This window comes from Staurois parvus, unplaced genomic scaffold, assembly GCF_062004578.1.
Source record: "Staurois parvus isolate SC_StPar_1 unplaced genomic scaffold, SC_StPar_1.0 ptg000034l, whole genome shotgun sequence".
NCBI classification, from domain to species: domain Eukaryota; kingdom Metazoa; phylum Chordata; class Amphibia; order Anura; family Ranidae; genus Staurois; species Staurois parvus.
The window spans coordinates 4,343,012-4,350,771 of record NW_028317830.1 but is presented as its reverse complement, the minus strand read 5'-3'; positions in this window follow the sequence as shown (position 1 = coordinate 4,350,771).

The following is a 7,760-nucleotide window of genomic DNA, read 5'->3' as shown; positions in this document are numbered from 1 at the left end:
ACTGCATTGGCTAGACTGCCTCAGCTTTGGTTTCTTAGATGTAGTCCAATTTATATATTGTGTTCTGCTGGTGGGGAGCTTTCCCGGCCGGCAGGACACAAGACTCACTGCTGCTCACCAGAGGCTATAGCCACTGGCCAAAATCGCATGTGCAAAATCCAACAGGCTGGCTGTACTGAAGTCAATCAATGGATCAACTTGGATACAACCAGCCTGCCCATAGATGGGTCAAATCTTGGCCAGTCCAGCTGAGATTCCATCCATGGATGGCTGGCTTTAGTATATTACACTTTTATTTTAATTTTAATGTGTTTATTTCATGCTGCAAGGAGATAAAATAAAACATCACATTAAAGTGTTACTAAACCCACAACAGTACAATCAGTCTGTAGATGCAGTAAAGCATGCTTGTTATACTCACTGTGGAACATAAGGGGTTAATTATCTGCATTGTGTAAAAAGGCTGTTTGATCCTGTCTTCTCTTCTTCTTCTACTGTCCCCAATCCATCTGCTGATAGTACAAAGCTCCAGGAATCACTCTGTGCATGCTCAGTTTGGTGTGTATGGCTAGAGAGGTTTTTTTTTCTTTAGGAGGATGCATGTGATCAGAACAAGGCCAATCAGCACTGTCCAGACAGAGGGTCAGGGGTCCTGCAGTATCATAGGACAGTTAGAGGGGAATGAAAACTCCTCCTACAAGCATTAACCAGTGCTCTGCTGGACACTGATAGAAGTCACAAGACTGCTATATACTGCTGGTGAGAAAAGGTATTTAGCAGTTTATATTTACTAAAATAATTGCATTTCCATATTCTGTGTGCTGTGGGAGACCAGATATAGTGAATGCGGGGTCCTGGGAGAGTAGATATAGTGAATGCGGGGTCCGGGGAGAGCGGATATAGTGAATGCGGGGTCCTGGGAGAGCAGATATAGTGAATGCGGGGTCCTGGGAGAGCAGATATAGTGAATGTGGGGTCCGGGGAGAGTAGATATAGTGAATGCGGGGTCCGGGGAGAGCGGATATAGTGAATGCGAGGTCCGGGGAGACCAGATATAGTGAATGCAGGGTCCTGGGAGAGCAGATATAGTGAATGCGGGGTCCTGGGAGAGCAGATATAGTGAATGCAGTGTCCGGGGAGAGCGGATATAGTAAATGCGGGGTCCGGGGAGAGCGGATATAGTGAATGGGGGATCCGGGGAGAGCGGATATAGTGAATGCGGGGTCCGGGGAGAGCGGATATAGTGAATGCGGGGTCCGGGGAGAGATCATATAGTGAATGCTGGGTCCGGGGAGAGCGGATATAGTGAATGGGGGATCCGGGGAGAGCGGATATAGTGAATGCGGGGTCCGGGGAGAGCGGATATAGTGAATGCGGGGTCCGGGGAGAGATCATATAGTGAATGCGGGGTCCAGGGAGAGCGGATATAGTGAATGCGGGGTCCGGGGAGAGCGAATATAGTGAATGCGGGGTCCTGGGAGAGCAGATATAGTGAATGCGGGGGTCCAGGGAGTGAGGATATAGTGGATGCAGAGTCCGGGGAGACCAGATATAGTGCAGGCAGGGTCCGGGGAGAGAGGATATAGTGCATGCAGGGTCCGGGGAGAGAGGATATAGTGAATGCCGGGTCTGGGGAGAACAGATATAGTGAATGCGGGGTCCAGGGACAGCGGATATAGTGAATGCGGGGTCCGGGGAGAGTGGATATAGTGAAAGCGGGGTCCGGGGAGAGCGGATATAGTGAATGCGGGGTCCGGGGAGAGCGGATTTAGTGAATGCAGGGTCCGGGGAGAGCGAATATAGTGAATGCGGGGTCCTGGGAGAGCAGATATAGTGAATGCAGGGTCCGGGGAGAGCGGATTTAGTGAATGCAGGGTCCGGGGAGAGCGGATATAATGAATGCAGGGTCCGGGGACAGCGGATATAGTGAATGCAGGGTCCGGGGAGAGAAGATATAGTGAATGTGGGGTCCTGGGAGAGTGGATATAGTGAATGCAGGGTCCGGGGAGAGCGGATATAGTGAATGCGGGGTCCGGGGAGAGTGGATATAGTAAATGCAGGGTCTGGGGAGAGCGGATATAGTGAATGCGGGGTCCGGGGAGAGTGGATATAGTAAATGCAGGGTCTGGGGAGAGCAGATATAGTGAATGCTGGATCCGGGGAGAGCGGATATAGTGAATGCGGGGTCCGGGGAGAGTGGATATAGTGAATGCGGGGTCCGGGGGGAGCGGATATAGTGCATGCGGGGTCCAGGGAGAGCGGATATAGTGAATGCGGGGTCCAGGGAGAGCAGATATAGTGAATGCGGGGTCCGGGGAGAGCGGATATAGTGAATGCGGGGTCCAGGGAGAGCGGATATAGTGAATGCGGGGTCCAGGGAGAGCAGATATAGTGAATGCGGGGTCCGGGGAGAGTGGATATAGTGAATGCGGGGTCCGGCGAGAGCGGATATAGTGAATGCGGGGTCCGGGGAGAGCGAATATAGTGAATGCGGGGTCCTGGAAGACCAGATATAGTGAATGCAGGGTCCGGGGAGAGCGGATATAGTGAATGTGGGGTCCGGGGAGAGCGGATATAGTGAATGCGGGGTCCGGGGAGAGCGGATATAGTGAATGCGGGGTACGGGGAAAGCAGATATAGTGAATGCGAGGTCCGGGGAGAGCGGATATAGTGAATGCAGGGTCCGGGGAGAGCGAATATAGTGAATGCGGGGTCCGGGGAGAGCGGATATAGTGAATGCGGGGTCCGGGGAGAGCGGATATAGTGAATGCAGGGTCCTGGGAGAGCAGATATAGTGAATGCAGTGTCCGGGGAGAGCGGATATAGTGAATGGGGGATCCGTGAAGAGCGGATATAGTGAATGCGGGGTCCGGGGAGAGCGGATATAGTGAATGCGGGGTCCGGGGAGAGGGGATATAGTAAATGCGGGGTCTGGGGAGAGCGGATATAGTGAATGCGGGGACCGGGGAGAGCGGATATAGTGAATGCGGGGTCTGGGGAGAGCGGATATAGTGAATGCGGGGTCCGGAGAGAGCGGATATAGAGAATGCGGGGTCCGGGGAGGGCGGATATAGTGAATGCGGGGTCCGGGGAGAGCGGATTTAGTGAATGCGGGGTCTGGGGAGAGCGGATATAGTGAATGCGGGGTCCGGGGAGAGCGGATATAGTGAATGCGGGGTCCGGGGAGAACGGATATAGAGAATGCGGGTTCCGGGGAGGGCGGATATAGTGAATGCGGGGTCCGGGGAGAGAGGATATAGTGAATGCAGGGTCCGGGGAGAGCGGATATAGTGAATGCGGGGTCCGTGGAGAGCGGATATAGTGAATGCGGGGTCCGGGGAGAGATCATATAGTGAATGCTGGGTCTGGGGAGAGCGGATATAGTGAATGGGGGATCCGGGGAGAGCGGATATAGTGAATGCGGGGTCCGGGGAGAGCGGATATAGTGAATGCGGGGTCCGGGGAGAGATCATATAGTGAATGCGGGGTCCAGGGAGAGCGGATATAGTGAATGCGGGGTCCGGGGAGAGATCATATAGTGAATGCGGGGTCCGGGGAGAGCGGATATAGTGAATGCGGGGTCCGGGGAGAGCGAATATAGTGAATGCGGGGTCCTGGGAGAGCAGATATAGTGAATGCGGGGGTCCAGGGAGTGAGGATATAGTGGATGCAGAGTCCGGGGAGACCAGATATAGTGAATGCAGGGTCCGGGGAGAGTGAATAGAGTGAATGCGGGGTCCGGGGAGACCAGATATAGTGCAGGCAGGGTCCGAGGAGAGAGGATATAGTGCATGCAGGGTCCGGGGAGAGCGGATATAGTGAATGCGGGGTCCGGGGAGAGCGGATATAGTGAATGCGGGGTCCGGGGAGAGCGGATATAGTATATTTCAGTTTTCAGGCCTTTAGTGACAATATTTCAACTCTGAGATGTTATTTCTTTTTCTGATTTGTAACTTACCAACCTTATCAATAATAATACAAATTCAAAGAAAGATAAAGAAGAGAATTTTAAGAACAATTTACATTTTTAAATATTTTAGTTATTAGACCTTTAGTGGCAATATTTCAACTCTAGCTGATACAAAGACGTTTATCAGGAGGGAGCTCACTTTGGAGTCTTCATTCAGCAAGCTGATCTTCTGAGTCCATATGGGACCAAAAGTGCCGTTAGACCGTAACATTGTACAATGTGCGGTCACACTGCGTGAGGTGAGCAGATATATGGTGGAGGATGTATGTTCATATATGTATATATATTGTTAATGTGTGTATATATATATATATATATATATTTTTTTTTTTTTTTTATTTTATTATTTCAATATTAATAATTTATTCCATTTTTTTATCTTCTATATATCTATTTTTTTTTATTTTTCACTTTTTTGTTTTTTGTTATATGAGGATTGTGCCATTGTTTCATGTAGCGCAGCATTTTTTCACTTCACAATATGATTGTAAAATATTTTCGTTATTAGGCCTTTAGTGACAGTATTTCAACTCTGAGATGTTATTCGTTTTTTCTGATTTGTAACGTACCAACTCTATCAATAATAATACAAATTCATAGAAAGATAAAGAAGAACATTTTAAGAACACTTTACATTTTAAAAAAATTTAGTTTTTTATTCTTATCAATACTAATAAAAACTCAAAGAGAGATAAAGTGAATTTTAGAAACAATTTACATTTTTTAAATATTTTAGTTTTTAGGCCTTTAGTGACAATATTTCAACCTCCATGATGTTATTTCTTTTTCTGATTTGTCAATTAAAATCCTTATTAAGATAAAAAAATATATATATAGAGAGAGAAGAGAATTTTAAAAACAAATAATAGATTTAAAGATTTTGGTTTTCAGGCCTTTATTGGCCATATTTGAAAAATGATTTTTTTTTATGATTTGTTAATTAATATCCATATTAAGATAAAAAAATTCAAAGAAAGAAAAAGAAGAGAATTTTAGGAACATACCCCAATTGGAAATATTTTAGTTTTCAGACCTTTAGTGACAATATTTCAACTCTGAGATGTCATTTCTTTTTCTGATTTGTAAATTACCAACCTTAACAATAATAATAAAAATTCAAAGAAAGATAACGAAAATAATTTTAATATCAATTTACAATTTTACAATATTTTAGTTTTTAGGCCTTTAGTGACAATATTTCAGCCTCATGATGTTATTTATTTTTCTGATTTGTCAATTAAAATCCTTATTAAGATAAAAAATATATATATAGAGAGAAGAGAATTTTAAAGACAAATAATAGATTTAAAGATTTTGGTTTTCAGGCCTTTATTGGCAATATTTGAAAAATGATTTTTTTTTTATAATTTGTCAATTAATATCCATATTAAGATAAAAAAATTCAAAGAAAGAAAAAAAAGAGAATTTTAGGAACAACCCCCAATTGGAAATATTTTAGTTTTCAGACCTTTAGTGACAATATTTACACTCTGAGATGTCATTTCTTTTTCTGATTTGTAAATTACCAACCTTAACAATAATAATAAAAATTCAAAGAAAGATAATGAAGAGAATTTTAATATCAATTTACAATTTTACAATATTTTAGTTTTTAGGCCTTTAGTGACAATATTTCAACCTCATGATGTTATTTATTTTTCTGATTTGCCAATCAAAATCCTTATTAAGATAAAAAAATATATATATAGAGAGAAGAGAATTTTAAAAACAAATAATAGATTTAAAGATTTTGGTTTTCATGCCTTTATTGGCAATATTTGAAAAAAAAAAATTCTTATGATTTGTCAATTAATATCCATATTAAGATAAAAAAATTTAAAGAAAGAAAGAAGAAGAGAATTTTAGGAACAAACCCCACTTGGAAATATTTTAGTTTTCAGACCTTTAGTGACAATATTTCAACTCTGAGATGTCATTTATTTTTCTGATTTGTAAATTACCAACCTTAACAATAATAATAAAAATTCAAAGAAAGATAACGAAGAGAATTTTAATATCAATTTACAATTTTACAATATTTTAGTTTATAGACTTTTAGTGACAATGTTAAGTGATGTTATTTCTTTATATGATTTTCAATTAGTATCCTTAATATGATGAAAAAAATTTAAAGAAATATAGAGATGAAAATTTTAAGAGCAAATCACATTTTAAATATTTTGGTTTCCAGGTCTTTAGTGGCAATATTTCAGCTCTGAGACTTAAAATGTTATGTATGGTCAATGATTATCCATATTAAGATAATAAACATTGAAAGAATGAAAAAAAGAATTTAAAGAAAAAAATAGTATCTTCCATCTTGCTTGATGTCAGTCTTTGCTTTTACTCTGTCTTATCTCTAGTCTAATCCTAGTTTTATTACCATTGCTGTGTACATTTTTTTGTTTATTTTTGTTTATTTTTTTATTTATTTTTTTCTCTCAGAGATTGTTTCTTTTAACATTCTGCTAAAAATTTGAGACGTAGTACTGCCTGGACCTTGAAGAAGGAGACAGCTTGTCCTGAAAATTGTATGGTAGTGCAAATAAAACAAGTATCATGGACAGTACTCAATTGTTTCTAAAAAAAAGAACACGATTGGAAATATTTTAGTTTTCAGGACTTTAGTGGCAATATTTCAACTCTGAGATGCTATTTATTCTTCTGATCTGTCATTTACCATTCTTATCAATAATAATAAAAACTCAAAGAGAGATAAAGTGAATATTAGAAACAATTTACATTTTTAAAATAGTTTAGTTTTTAGAGACTTTGTGACAATATTTCAACTTCATGATGCGATTTCCTTTTCTGATTTGGCAATTGAAATCCTTATTAAGATAAAAAATAATTTCAAGAAATATAGAGGAGATCATTTTAAGAACAAATCACACTTTTAAATAATTTAGTTTTCAGGAAATATTTCAACTCTGAAATGTTAATTCTTTTTCTGATTTGTCAAGTACCATCCTTATCAATAATAAAAAAAATTAAAGAAAGATAATGAGAATTTCACAAACAATTAAAATTTTTTTAAATGTTTTGTTTTCAGACCTTTAGTGACAATATTCAAACTCCATGATGTTATTTATTTTTCTGATTTGGCAATTAAAATCCTTATTAAGATTCTGAGATATTATTTATTTTTCTGATCTGTCGTTTACCATTCTTATCAATAATAATAAAAATTCAAAGAAAGATAAAGTGAATTTTAGAAACAATTTACATTTTTAAAATAGTTTAGTTTTTAGAGACTTTGTGACAATATTTCAACTTCATGATGCGATTTCCTTTTCTGATTTGGCAATTGAAATCCTTATTAGGATAAAAAATAATTTCAAGAAATATAGAGGAGATCATTTTAAGAACAAATCACACTTTTAAATAATTTAGTTTTCAGGAAATATTTCAACTCTGAAATGTTAATTCTTTTTCTGATTTGTCAAGTACCATCCTTATCAATAATACAAAAATTAAAGAAAGATAATGAGAATTTCACAAACAATTTAAATTTTTTTAAATGTTTTGTTTTTAGACCTTTAGTGACAATATTTCAACTCCATGATGTTATTTCTTTTTCTGATTTGGGAATTGAAGTCCTTATTAAGATAATTTAAAGGAATATAGAGAAGAAAATCACTATTTAAAATAGACCTTTATTGGCAATATTTCAACTCTGAGATGTTATTTATTTTTCTAATTTGGCAATCAACATCCTTATCAATAAGAAAGATAAAGAAGATCATTTAAAAAACAATTTACATTTTAAAAATTTTCGTTTTTGGGCCTT